At 45.5% G+C, this 14,088-nt stretch overlaps 1 long non-coding RNA gene across 3 annotated transcripts; it reads right to left on the minus strand.

The window, feature by feature from the left end:
• Nucleotides 1–10,344: 10,344 nt before the first annotated feature.
• LOC136517521 (uncharacterized) lies at nucleotides 10,345–13,050 on the minus strand. 3 transcript variants are annotated; one of them, XR_010774297.1, is made up of 5 exons: nucleotides 12,732–13,050; nucleotides 11,763–11,813; nucleotides 11,466–11,563; nucleotides 11,125–11,370; nucleotides 10,345–10,691 (listed from the first exon to the last, which is right to left on the minus strand). It is a non-coding gene; the product is annotated as an uncharacterized lncRNA (long non-coding RNA). The 3 variants fall into 3 exon arrangements; XR_010774296.1 differs by lacking the exon at nucleotides 11,763–11,813 and having other exon boundaries at nucleotides 12,732–13,048; XR_010774295.1 differs by having other exon boundaries at nucleotides 11,763–13,048.
• Between the last annotated feature and the right edge of the window lie 1,038 nt (nucleotides 13,051–14,088).

A 14,088-nucleotide genomic window follows, 5' to 3' on the forward strand; every position in this document is an offset into this window, starting at 1 on the left:
TGGATTGCTCGATGCTCCAAGACCTTCATCATGCTCGGTGATGAGCTCTACAAGAGGAGTCCATCAGGAGTGCTCATGAAGTTTGTTCCCACCAACCAAGGGAAGCAGCTCCTCCTTGAGGTCCATGCCGGGATTTGTGAACATCATGCGGCCCTAAGGTCCCTAGTTGGAAAAGCCTTTCGCTAAGGTTTTTACTAGCCCACCGTGCTATGAGATGTAGAGGTCATCCACAGGTGTGAAGGATGCTAGTTCTACGCTCAACAAACCCATTTGCCAGCACAGGAGCAACGAACCATCCCCATCACCTGGCCATTCATGGTCTGGGGCCTCAACATGGTGGGGGCCCTCAAAAAGGGCCTAGGTAGCTTCACTCACCTACTCATAGCAGTCGACAAGTTCACCAAGTGGATAGAGGCCAAGCCCATTACCAACATCTGCTCAGAGGAGGCAGTCAAATTCTTCCTCGACATCATCTACCGGTTTGGCGTTCCTAACTGTATCATCACTGACCATAGGACTAACTTTACTAGAAAGAAGTTCCTAGACTTCAGTGATGGATACGGCATCAGGATCGACTGGGCCTCGGTCGGACATCCATGAACTAACAGTCAGGTAGAACGTGCCAATGGCATGGTCCTCTAAGGACTTAAGTCACGCATCTTCAACTAACTCAACAAGTATGCTGGGCGATGGGTTGCAGAGGTCCCAGTGATCCTCTGGAGCCTAAGAATGACCCCAAACCGATCCACAGGGTTCACACCCTTCTTCCTGGCTTATGGAGCTGAGGCAGTGCTGCCCTCCGACCTCGACCACAATGCCCCAAGAGTGAAGGCTTTTGACCGTGATCGAGCCATGGAGGCTCAACAAGACACAGTCATCCTACTCAAAGAGGCCCATGAGACGAACGTCATCCACTCCGCTCGCTACCAACAAACCCTCCGTAGGTACCACGAAAGGAAGATCAGAGGGAGGATACTCAAAGTTGGCGATCTCGTACTCTGGAGGACCCAATCAATGAAGGAAAAACACAAGCTCTCTCCACCATGGGAAGGGCCCTATATGGTGACCAAAGTAATCTGACCGGGCACCTACCGACTGGAAGACAACAACAGCAACGTTCTCACCAACACTTGGAACATTGAACAACTATGTTGTTTTTCCCCTAAATTTGGTCTAACTGCTTTTTAGTCAACACTTGCCCCTGTAAAGCACCCCAGCCTGAACACTTTCAGCCCAGGTTGCTCGGGGGCTCCATAAGGGTATAATACTAAATACTACCTCTCATTTTTACTCTCTTTTTTACTATCACATGGTAAGCAACTTCGTCCCCAAACGGAAGCGCATTCCTTTTCCTTTGATTGCCCTACATAACTTTTGTTCTTACTCCTAACCGAACACACCCCACCACGACCTATGGTTATGAGCAGCTGAGCCCTGCGGGCCATGCCTAGGCTCTTAAAAAGTTGTAGCCTACGGAACTAACGGGCAGGTACGAAAAAAGGACAAAAAACAAAAGATATGCTAGGATAAAAACAAGGAACGGATAGTGATTCTATCAAAAAACAGTACTAATGTATTCATTGATACAAAAAACTATTCATACGGGGACTCACCCACGATCTCAACTATTACATTTTTCTACTGCTACTTCAAATACTACTATGGCCGCTCGACGACATCGCCTGAACGCCAAAGGAGAAACCACGGCACACGTCGTCGGACATAACCACCTCCGCTGGGCCCCCACCCGATTCCGCTCCCTTGACTTTGGCAAGCGCAACGGGTACCTCAAGGGACCCACCCGATTCTGCTCCCTTGACTTCGGCGAGCACAACAGGTACCTCAAGGGCGTCGCACCCATAGATGCTCAGCAAAAGAGCATGGAGCTCCTGACCTTCTCATGTAGTCGAGGCAACTCCTAGTTAGGGACGCTGCTACCGAGGTATGGCCGCCAAGGCTAGAAGAGATCTCATCAAAATTTATGAACTGGCCAACTTGAGTAGCTGCAGGCGCAGAACCCTCCACCGGCACGATCCTAAGCAACTTCCCCTTCGACAAGGCTCGCCCGGTGAAGATCCATCGGAGAAAGTCCACACACGGCTCCATCCCAAAGAAGGCCTCGCAGATGAATCCAGCACCGCCCTAAGCAGCCTCCAGCTCGACATCGCGCTCTGAATTCATGAAAGGATCTATAAGTCCTCCCCCTCTCTCACTTAGGAACCACCACGGCATACAGGCACTCTCAGTGAGAAAGAAGGAGGAGAGGCAACAGTTGGAGAACAGGCAAAGGACTACGACGGAGAGCCCTCTCCCTCCCCCTATTTAAGAAACACGGCAGCCGAAGAGGGGCAAAAGATCAAAGAAAAAAACTCTCCTCCTTCCCCCATTCAATGTGGATGGGAAACAATGGGACACACCCTGACCGATGGGATGCACGCTAGCCGACGGAATGACACTAGGTTAGACGGAACGCCGCCTGGTGAGACAAAATGTGGCCTGGGTATGGCCCACCACTATCGCACGACCGGGCATGAAAACTGAAGTGTCACCACATGTAGGTAGCTCTCTGCATCCCCAGGCGGGACTTGAAAAAAACCCAAAACGGGATCTCCGCCGGGAGAGACCATCGGGTTTCCTAAGTTGATCGAATGACTCAAAAAAAACACACCGAGAGACAGGTAGGAAGCGAAGGGACGCCCCATGTAGGCCATGCCGACTCTGTCACGAACGACGAGCATGGGTCCCGGTCAGACATTTTCGACTGAAGCTCTCCAAACCCCATCACTCAAGTCATCAAGGTAAACACTACCAACCCCCTATATTTCTTTATAATCATTTCATACATCCATACGCGCATTCATTCCATACGCCCGTGCCTCCTGGACGATTCAGGCCCTGAACCGCCCGAGGGCTCGGGAACTAAGCATCACACGTGTAGCGAAATGTATCACAATGCTCCGTGTTGCATCACGAAGCGGTAGTTGCCTCATTCGACATGAGCAACAATAGAGCTAGGGGAGAAAAACACAGATGAGCCCAGTGCGGCCCTCGCCCAGTATGGCAGATAGGGTCATCTCAACCTTCTCATTTGATCTTGAATCTCTTGCCAAGCCTATAGAATCTCCATCGACGGGAGGCCGTTAGGCCACCCGGGTCGATCTCCGGAACGACCCAGACATCTGTCGGATTATAGGTAAAGGAGCAGTGGAATGTCATAAGAGGGCTATTATGACCCCATCATGAATGACGGACCCGGATTCCACTTGATCATACTCGTTAGCGAACTCACCGAGCGTGTCCCTCAAGCCCTAGCGATCGGGACAAGCTACAAAACTTAGCCTCTCCGGTTGTGAGGAATCAAGGACGGGGTAATGCACACAACTCACACCGACCCCTATTAAGACTCGACAGGGCTCAGGGGCTCAAGACACAAAATGCCTAGGTCTACGACCCCGAACTCGCCCCATCTGGCTACGCTTCGACTGCGCTCCAAACAGCTAGGTCTGTGACCTCGAACTTGCCCCATCCGACGACGCTCTGACTGCGCTCCAAAACACCTGGGTCTGCGACCCCAAACTCGCCCCATCTGGCTATGCTTCGACTGCACTCCAAACACCTAGGTCTGTGACCCCGAACTCACCCCATCAGGATCTACGAACTCTGGCTCGCTCAATCCCAAACTAACTAAACTAACTGCCTCAGTTGCGCGGAGCGCACCGACGCCAGGATCCACAAGCTCTGTCTCGTCCGATCCCTAAAAACTAACTACCTCCCCTGATCCCATAGCACGCATCGACGCCAGGATCCACGAGCTCTATCTCATCCAGTCCCTAAAAACTAACTGCCTCACCCGATCCCACGACATGCATCGATGCCAGGATCCGCGAGCTCCGTCTCACCTGATCCCTAAAAACAAACTAACCACCTCGGCTGCACAACGACGCCTCAGTTAAACAACTACATCTCGATTGAAAAGCACACGCACACGCCCGCTAACAAACACCCCCCAGATGGTTCTACCCGAACCACCCGGGGGCTCGAGGGCTACACACGCGGGTGCGCTCGCGTGCACCCGCCGACGAAACAAAAACCTCCCTCGCTGACAACACGGAAAACCCCCCAGACAGTTCTGCATGAACCGCCTGGGGGCTCAGGGGCTACACCCGCGGTTGCGCTCGCGCGCACCCACCGTCAAGACAAAAATCCCCTGGACGATTCTGCTTGAATCGCCCGGGGGCTCGGGGACTCCTGTTGGGTTCATAAACCCGGGGTCCCTCGCAGACTGGCTTCCCCGTAAAGGCTCGGCCCAAGCAGACAGCGCGCAACTCATGGGCCGGCCCAAGAGTCTAAAACAAATAGGCCAGAAGGGCGGTGCAGTCACCGACCGGAAGGTCTGGCCGAGGAGAAACAGCGCCCGCTTGTCGACTCCGGCCCACCTCTCCGACCGGAGCGCTCACTTCGGTCTCTAGCCGCCTCCGGACAGTCTCTCCAACCGGAAGGCCTGGCAAAGCACTACCTCTGACTCCGACCCCACGTCTCTGATCGGGGTATGCAAAGACCCTGCTTACTACTCTTCTCCGACTAGCGCAACCAGAGTCGACTAGGACCAACTGACCGGGGACGCCCGCCCGGAAAGGACCAGGGAACGAACGGAGAAAGCAAGGCAAGGCGCTCAAGTCAAACCATAATACCAGGGACCGTACCCTGTCACCTGTAGGAACAGTACTCTGCAACCGCCCTAACACAAATAGTATTGTAGGCGCCGATATTTTCCTCTATAGTATTGTGGGCGTCGTTAATTCCCATACAGTAAGGCCCCCCACATGCCTCTGGGCATCGACAGTATTGTGGGCGCCAGGATTTACCGTACCGAGTGAACATGGTGAAACTCCTCACATGTCTCTAGGCATCAACAGTATGTGTAGGTGCCGACATCTGTCATACCCAAAACAAGACGACGTAACCTCCCGCATACAACTGACATCCAACAGTATTGTGGGCGCCTACCATCCTTCTGTACCCGCCGCCGTGGGCAATAAGACTTAGAAGCATACATACTCTCTCCCTCTCACTTGTAAGCCCATCCCCTTCATTTATAAAAGGGGATGCGCTCTCTCCCAAGAGACTCAGTTGATTCAAGTTCATACAAGTTAATCCAGATCGATCAAGTTCACTAGCTCACAACCACAAAACCGCCAGGTTCGGACCTCAAGCACACGCTTGAACACTTAGCTCATAGAGGAGCTCATGTCGCTCTCGGCCCTTCGGACCGGAGCCGACCGGGCCTCTCGTGCACCCCATCTTTCTCCTTCTCGTTTGTAACCCCACTGCAAACTTCGAGCACCTGGGCTCAGAAATAAAGTCACCGACTGACTCAAACTGGACGTAGGGCACGTTGCCTGAACCAGTATAAACCCTGTGTCATTGAGTGCTAGATCACCTTCGATCACAACATACGCTAAAATTATAAATATTTATTTGTTGGTTACTTTATACACCGACATCTTGTTTGTTGAAAATTTTCTAAAGAAACAAAACAAATCTACTACTTTTTATTTTTCATTCAAAGTCCTTGCTGTCTTCCTTGCTAAATGCTAATCAGCCCAGTCCACCTGGTGCTCTCCTATTGCCACAGCTCTCTCTCAGCAGTTTGGACTGAGCGCCTGAGCCGATGGGTATAGGCTGACCGTATAATGTGATCGTAAAAGTAAATATATGCACAGTAGTTAATCGTATCCAAGCAATCATGTAATCAAGACCCAAACCAAAAGACCATAGGCCATGCGCCACTAATAAAGTGAGTAATCACAACCCAAGCACTTGTTTAACGAGCTATATATCGGCCGGTATGATTACGCCACACACAGTTTAAGGCTAAGTCTGACGCTCTCCTGTTTGGCCCTTGCAGCTTGCATGCTTCTGTTCTTGCTTTGGATCGAAGATATGATTAGGGCGTCCCCATCAGCTAATTATTTGGCTAGCTTTTCTGATGTGGATAAGAAAAAAGTAGGAGAGAGAATAGTCACTAGCGACGAATAAATAGTTGATCTATTTTACGTAGTTCAAGAATCTGAGAGATAAACATATGGGTCCAATAGTACATAGAAAAATAAATATGTATAAAATAGTCTTTTCTTTTGTCTCTCGCCTCCGCATGAAGCTACTGCAGAGGCCCTTAGTCAGAGTGGTCAAAGAACTGGTTAGGTCTAGCACACCAAAAGGAGCTTTAGATATGATTCTATTATGGAGCACCAAGTGATGAAATCATGAGTGACTGCATGCAGCTTTTGGAATAGTATTTATTGGCCAGCATGCAGTTGATGCTATGACTACACTATCGTCTTTCGTCTCAAAAGATTAGTGAGTGTGGTTACTACTTGCTGCTCAATAAGATTACAAGTAGTGGTCATCGCCTTTTTTTTTTTTTTGAAACTATCATCACCTGTTATTGGCATACGGAGATAGGAGGTAGATGGATTGGTTGGAGCCAGATTTTGGGCTGCCCCAACCCATCAAGGAGAAAAGAGAGGCATGGGAGGGTGTTGGGCTTGTCCAGATTCGGCATGTGAAGGAGACGAAGCAGGTTAAAAAAAGGAAATGAAAAGTATATAAAATGAACTTTGGGCTATATTTTAACGAATATTTTAGCCTACGACATGTTTTAATCTTTTGAGTTTTTTTAAGTTGATTTTCAAACTTATTTAAATTGTTTCAATTTTGAAAATTCTAAAACTTAAAACTTGACTTAAATAGAAATAGTTTTTTTTCTTTTCAAGTTTTCCAATCATATTTCAGAAACCTTTTTAAGCCTTATTTTGAAAACTTATTAAACAATATTTTTGAAACAATTTTAAACTATTTTGAAGCCAATTCGAATGCCAAATAAACTATCTTTGAATTATATTTTTCAAATGTGAGTTTCAAACATTATTTAAGCTACCTTTATTTTGAAACATGCTTGAAACTATATGAGAATTCAAATCATTTTAAAGAACATAATCTGAGATGTATTTAAAATTCATTTTTAAACACTTTGGAAACTTGAACTCATTTTTAAAGTAGTTTCTGAAACATAATTTTGAACTTTATTTTTTAAATATAGAACAAAATCTATTCAAGGCATTAGTCAAATTTGGTAAAAATTTTCACTCGGATAAATTAATGCAACCAACAAGAATGCCAAATCCCTAGAAAAATGACTTAGAAACTTTTATGAAACCATTTTTATTTGAAAAAAAATTGTAACAGACCAATTAAAGCCTAAAAATAGAAAATTTTAAATCATTTATTTTTTTAATGTTTTCTATTTTGAATCCAAAATAGAAATTCTGGGGTGTGACAATTGCTTTTTAGGCCCACCTTTGATATGTGCACATGCACTAGAGACTTGTTTTGTTGGAGCCAACATATCAAATACGTCGGTTGGACTTGACCCATCTCTAGTTATACATTAGAGATGCGTCTCAGTTCCGTCACTGAATGTGATGTTTCCGTTGTGCAGTTTTGGCATAATGTTACCTCTAATAGGAATTAAAAAAGGACCCAATTTTAAAGCACAAGTTTTTGGCTAAAATAATAGACCATTCTTGTAAAGAGCCTTTTTTCATCTAATACGTTTTTCCAACTCTGTTAGAAACCAAAAGCTGCAGAGACCATTAATGGCTTCTTACATCTGCTTCAGTAGAGTACTGATTGGAGGAGACCTTGCTTAAATATGCAGACGAAAACATATAGCAGTTGTAAATGATGAAACTACAGTACAATAGTATCAGCAGTTATTATTTCTGATAACCAACTCTTTCTCTTGAGCTAGCCCCCAACCCACCAGCTTCCGAGAGTCTCCGTTGTGAGCAGAGAGCCCCCAGTGGCCAGCCTCCGGCCCCCTATTCCTCTTCTCCGGTGAGCTCGCAGGCGACGAGGATAGGTGGGCCGGCCCGTCTCTCTTCCGGTAGTTCCTTTAGTGGAACAAGAGCCCCAGGATGGGTGTTTTGATGACTCCTGTCCTCCTGTTGGCGGTGCTTAACTCATATTTTCACCCGCTAACTTTACACAAAATTTATACAAACAAACACCAAAACTTAGTAAATAGGGTCTTACACTAACATATTCCATAAGTTTTGGTGAGTTAATCATTTTCAGGACATACACATGGAAAACACAACAAAAGGTGCAAACAAAAAGGTGTAAAGCAGAAATGCGCAAAGAAATAAAAGGAGAAAGCCCACCGAAACCGACCTCTAGTCACTATAAAGAGAGGACTAGAGCTCCAGATGTAACAACAACACACAAGAGAGCACAAGCAAGAGATAGAGCAAGAGCATCACCACTCCATGGGCTTAGGCCCTAGCTAGCTCTAGAAAAGTAGTAGGGAGAGATATGAGGGAGAGTTCACGGAAGAGCTGGGCTTATCGGTGTCTCCACGCCTTGTACCTCGACGAACAAGAGCTTTGTACCTCGACGGATATCTTAGTAAGTGTTCGTGATTCTTTGGTTATAAAAGTCTTTTGATTAGTTAAACAATACTTTTACTTCTTTGCGGGTTCATCGTCCGTCCCGTGGCAGATGCTCTAGTAGAGGGCTCCTGATAAAGACGGATCACCCTGATCGACACTAGAGTAGTAGTCGATAGCGTAGACATAGTGTCTAGGCTAGAGGCTACATTCGTTTTCCTCGTATCCCCCGGTTGAGGGGTAGGCGGCGGGTCGTGATAGCCATGTCCGTCCTTTGTAATCTCCTATGTTCGGATACAGCGTAGAGCTACATGCCGGTATCGCCTGACAGATCAGGTACGCTCCGGTGCCCGAAGTGAGCAAGTAGAAGTAGAGTTTATCTATCCTTAGACCGTAAGCCATAGGAATCCTTCTCTACCCTCATCAGCTATCCTTGTGTTGTCCTTGGACGAATTAGCTAGAAGAAATACCTTCGTTCCCTGTGGAAATGCGATACCATGAATACTTTCGGGTGAAAGCTACAACAGTAATTTCGTACGCTTGCGGATTAACTTCTATAGACGTTAAAAAATACCAACAAGATTTCTGGCGCCGTTGCCGAGGAACGGTTGCTATTTTTTTTTTGAACCTAGTTCGTCCTCGTATCTGTATCTCTTATTTTATAAAAACAAAATAGTTTCCTTTTTATCTTTTTCACCATGAACTCAACTCCTATCAAAAACCTTTCCACCTCAAAGGGTGAGTTCTCTAAGTCACCACCAAAACCAAATCAAAAACCTTTCCACCTCAAAGGGTGAGTTCTCTAAGTCACCACCAAAACCAAACCTTTCATCTGACGGTGAACTCCACCCTGGCTTGATAGCCATGGTTCGGGCACAACCCTTCTCTAGGCTAGAAAATAAAAACACATGCCATTACCATGAATTCGAGAAAATGTGTTCGTGCCTGAGCATCTTAGGCATGACACAAGAAATTCTAAGGTGAAAATTGTTTCCTTTCTCTCTCATAGGGGAGGCGAAACAATGGTACACATTTGTCGTAGAAAGTATGAATGGGGACTGGGGTAAACTTAAAGACAAGTTTTGTCTTGTATTTTTCCCCATGTCCCGTATCAGCTCTCTACCTAGGGCAATTCTCGACTTTGAGCAGTACGAGGAGTCTATATGTGTAGCCTGGGCTAGGTTTTTAAAGTTAATTTATGCCGGCCCAGACTTGTCATTACCCAATGGCGTGATTTTGCGTCTCTTTTGTTCGGGTCTTGACATAGATGCTGACCTATGCCTAGACGTGACTGTCGGAGATCGTTTCACACACAAATCTATGACGGAACAAGTAGAATTCCTTGAAAACTTCATAGACAGACACACTTCTTCCGTCATAAGAACCAAACCCCTCCAGACAAAAGTCATGTTGAGTGTTGAAGAGTTCTCATCTGTCGAAACCAAACACATACCATCCCTAGGTTCGACTCATGAGCCCTCACCCGAACCACGAACACTGAAGGAAGCAATACTTCATCCTTCGGAGTTCCCTATCAAATTCGAGGATTATGACAATACCTCGAAATACCGTGGGCATGAAAAGCTTACACATCCTCCAAGGAAGTTTCCCCCAGGGTAAATCCGTCACTATGCCACAACCAATTTTTAGCGACTCCAAATTGATCGCTATAAGTCGTTATACCGAATGATGATTGGTCGCTATAAGTGGCGTCACTATAAATCTATAGCAACCAACAGTGTTTATAGCGACCGATAGTTGGACACTAGTATTTATACCAACCGATGGTCTGTTACATATTTTAACAACCAATGGTTTGAGAATATCAAACTTTTTAGCAACCAATAATCAGTGGCTATGAACTGGCACAATTATATATAATATTAGTTTCACATTAACCACATAACTATAGGCTTGTTTAACATCCATACAAGTTCACATTACACGTCACATAATTGTATAAACATATCTCATATATTTCATTGAAGTCAACATTTGTACAAATTGTACTTTGGATAAATTCTACAAGTCACCTACCACATAGCACATGAACTTCTAAAGAGTTCACTCTAAAGAAGGCTAAGCATGTACGCCATAGCAACCCCACCCCTGCCCCAAAAACTACAGACCAGGAACACATCCGACCGCTCCATGCCTTTTAATGTATCTTCCATGAGGACTCCCAATGGCTTGTTGACACCATCAAACATGATGCTTACAGCACCTCCCAGAACTACATGCCTGAAATCCACAGTTCAATCCAATATAAACATTCTGGTTTTAAGCTAGGACCCAATGGGATAAACATTGCACAGTACAGTAACACATCATGAAAAATGAAGATTGTGTTACCAGCTATATCAGGCCTTGCTCACAATTTCAGCATTTATTTTCCAGTCCTTTCAAGAACTAAACAAAAGTTGAAAACCAAGGTTGAGGCTTTCTTTCAATGCCAACTACTGAGCTAGAAACATGTACTAAAAGGACAAGCTACGCCCCTCTTCTAGATATATCAAAATAGTATGGAATTGATCTATGTACATTGGTTCGTCATATCAATCAGAACAGAGATAATGTACATTGGCTCATCATATCAGTTGCTCAAACACAACAATACTAACTATTAAGGTTAACCATGGCTAGATAACATTGCAGAAATAAACAAACGATTTACCATGGTCAGATAACAGTTGTCCAAAATCTGTGCCTGCTGGACATCTAGGCCATGGGCACCATCCTATGCCTTGCAGTTGCGGTGGAGGGGCATAGGCGAGGAAGTCCCCGTGATGCAAGTGAGGAAGCCGGTGGTGGCGCACGTGAGGAAGCTACCTTGCAGCTGCGAGAGTTGCTGCCACACACCTTTCCTGCATAAGAACCACGCCGGCCACTGTGTCAACCTTGCCTCCGCCGCTAGACAATACTGCAAGTTCAGTAAATGATACAAGTTCAGTAAAATAGCCTAGAGGTAAACAAGACATTTGTCATATGGATGGGCACAATTGCACTTGACCTTACCTTAAAATAAGATAATAAAGAAAGACAAATTAGACACTTTTGGTGGCACGAAATAAATAACCAAATTTCAACTGACTGGAATTTTCAGTCCCGCAGTTCTGCAGATAGCAAAAAAGAAAAGCATATAGTATGGGTGACAAAAAGACATATTACAGAGAGGAACACACTAACATTCCTATTTAGCAATAAGATAGGCCAAATATATCCACCTGGAAAGCAGGGGAAAAAAAAGATGTATTACAGAGAGGAACACACTAACATTCCTATTTAGCAATAAGATAGGCCAAATATATCCACCTGGAAAGCAGGGGAAAAAAAGGATGTGTGCATCGTGGGTGTTCCTTCATCCTGCATAGAAGGCCTATTCTTAAGCATCTCAAAGGCAGGCAAATTAGAAGAATGGACTCCTATGATTCTGTATTAGGATTTTTCATCTGAGGCCCTTAAGACCTAGTGGGAAACTAGAAAGAACAATGCTTAAACAAAAGTACAGACGCTACAATAATATCTGATGAGATGAAAAGAAGAAAAGAAAGGCTCTCCAAAGAGAGAAACAACTTCTTGTATCTATGTGGTGTTTACTACAAATGTAAGCTATTCCCCAAACAAACATTTGATCTGCACCCAGAAAAAATCTGAATGAAATGCTAGCAGATTTGCCTGAACCATGTATTCAGTCATTTTTAATATTTAGTTTGCAACCCTGAACACCTGCAGAAACATCAGTACATGAACAAAAGCTGTTATTAATATAAGAACTTACGACATTGATATAGTGAACATGTACATTATTTAATCCATTAGCAATCTAACCATAATAAATCTACTTTGTACATTTGCTTTCTGATAATCAGAAAGAGGCTTCTCGAACCTTATCATTCTCTGGATTTTAATATATGAGATGACATCTTGATGCAGCAAAATACAAGCCATAGCTCTAGTCTTTTAAGCACAATTCTTTAAGAGGACAAATGATTAAGGAGAATCACCTGGAACTGAAGATCCATAAAAAAATACAGTGCTAATTAGTTACAAACTGGTAATGGTAGCATGGAGAGTACAGAAACACAGCAACAGTTCACTGAGATGAACATTGCTAGAAATCACTCTCATGCATATTGGAACAAACAATGGAAAATATTGTGGCTGCTAGAAACCATCGGATCTTGTGCCTGCTTGCTCCGTACTTGAAGCTACTGCATCTGAAGAGATTTGGGATTTGGGAATCGGCAGCGCCAGACAAGAGAACGGAGCAGAGAGGCTTACCGGAGGTGAGGAAGCAGACTAGGCGGAGCGGATCTATGTGCAGCGGGGCCGCGGCCCGGACAACTGCGAGTCGGAGACGGCTGCCCTCTCGGCGAGGACGGCGGCCGCGGCGGTGAGGACGGCAGTCGCGGGCCCGTGGCGGGGACGGCAGCTGCTGCGGCGGCGAGGATGGCCGTGGCGGCGGTGGGAACGGCGGCCGCGGCGGCGAGCGCCCCCGGCGACCGAGCGGTGGTGGAGGTCGGGAGAGAGTCCGTGAGTTTTTTTTTTTCTCGGAGGGCCTAGAGCCCGTGGCGGCGGCTACTGGGGTGGCCGGTGCGTGTTGTAAAGATGGGGTTTTGGTTATGTCTGACAAGTGGGCCTCGTGTGCGAGTGGATTGGGCCGAGGGCGCCGAAATAAAGCCAGCATATAGCGACCGATATCTATTTTTACCGACCGATGCTCCGAGAGCACAACTAAATATATTTACGGACCAATAAAAGAAGATAGCGACCGATGCTCCGTTAGAAATTTATATCGATCAATTGTTTGTTGTTAATTTTCAGTTTTGACGACAGTTGTCCGACGCTAATTGCTGGTTGTGGTATAGTGAAAGGAGTGGTTAATAGGGGTGAAACGTTCTTCCGAAACAATTTGGATTCTTTCACTTTCCACAATCATACCTTGCTCATTAAGGGGAACAGTTGTAGAAGCCCTGCACAACCCTACGGTTGAGACCAAACATCATGTCAGAATTTCTTACAGAAACCCCTTTTGGGCAAAATACCGCTAGTCTCGACCAACAAGCTCTTCAAAAATCCCTAAGGACTAATCTTTGAGTGTTGTGCGATTGCTAGGGCCGTGCTAGTCAGAATAGATGAAATCAAGGTTTTCATAGATTTTCACATCTTTGTCATCCTTGAGTTTGAGTTTCTCATAGACCACCGTTTGGAAAAATTTATCCAAGAAAAACCTTCCCATGGGAGCCTTGATGAGAAGTTTGGGAAAACTACTTTTGGCATTCCTATCTTTTACCTAGAAATCCCAATGACAAAGCATAATCCCAACCATAATCTGGTCAAGGAGGTGAAGTTCATTTTCCCGTTCATTTCACATCCTTGTGAAACAGACCTCACTCGAGCCGAAACCATGAAAACTCATGTGTCATGGACAATCTTGAAACACCGACTCTGGAATCCAAAAAGAGAGATTTCATAAATGAGCATGAAAGTTTCACTTTTGAAACCTTTCGCGTTTCATGCTCACTATCGAAGTCTCCAGAGTTTGTTTCACTTAGCGCCAAGTGCTTCTACGAGGATCGCAACCACCTCTTGGTCCTCGTCTCCAAACTTTTTAGGAGGATGGTTGTCGATGCTTTTG

This window comes from Miscanthus floridulus, chromosome 17 (assembly GCF_019320115.1).
Source record: "Miscanthus floridulus cultivar M001 chromosome 17, ASM1932011v1, whole genome shotgun sequence".
NCBI lineage: Eukaryota > Viridiplantae > Streptophyta > Magnoliopsida > Poales > Poaceae > Miscanthus > Miscanthus floridulus.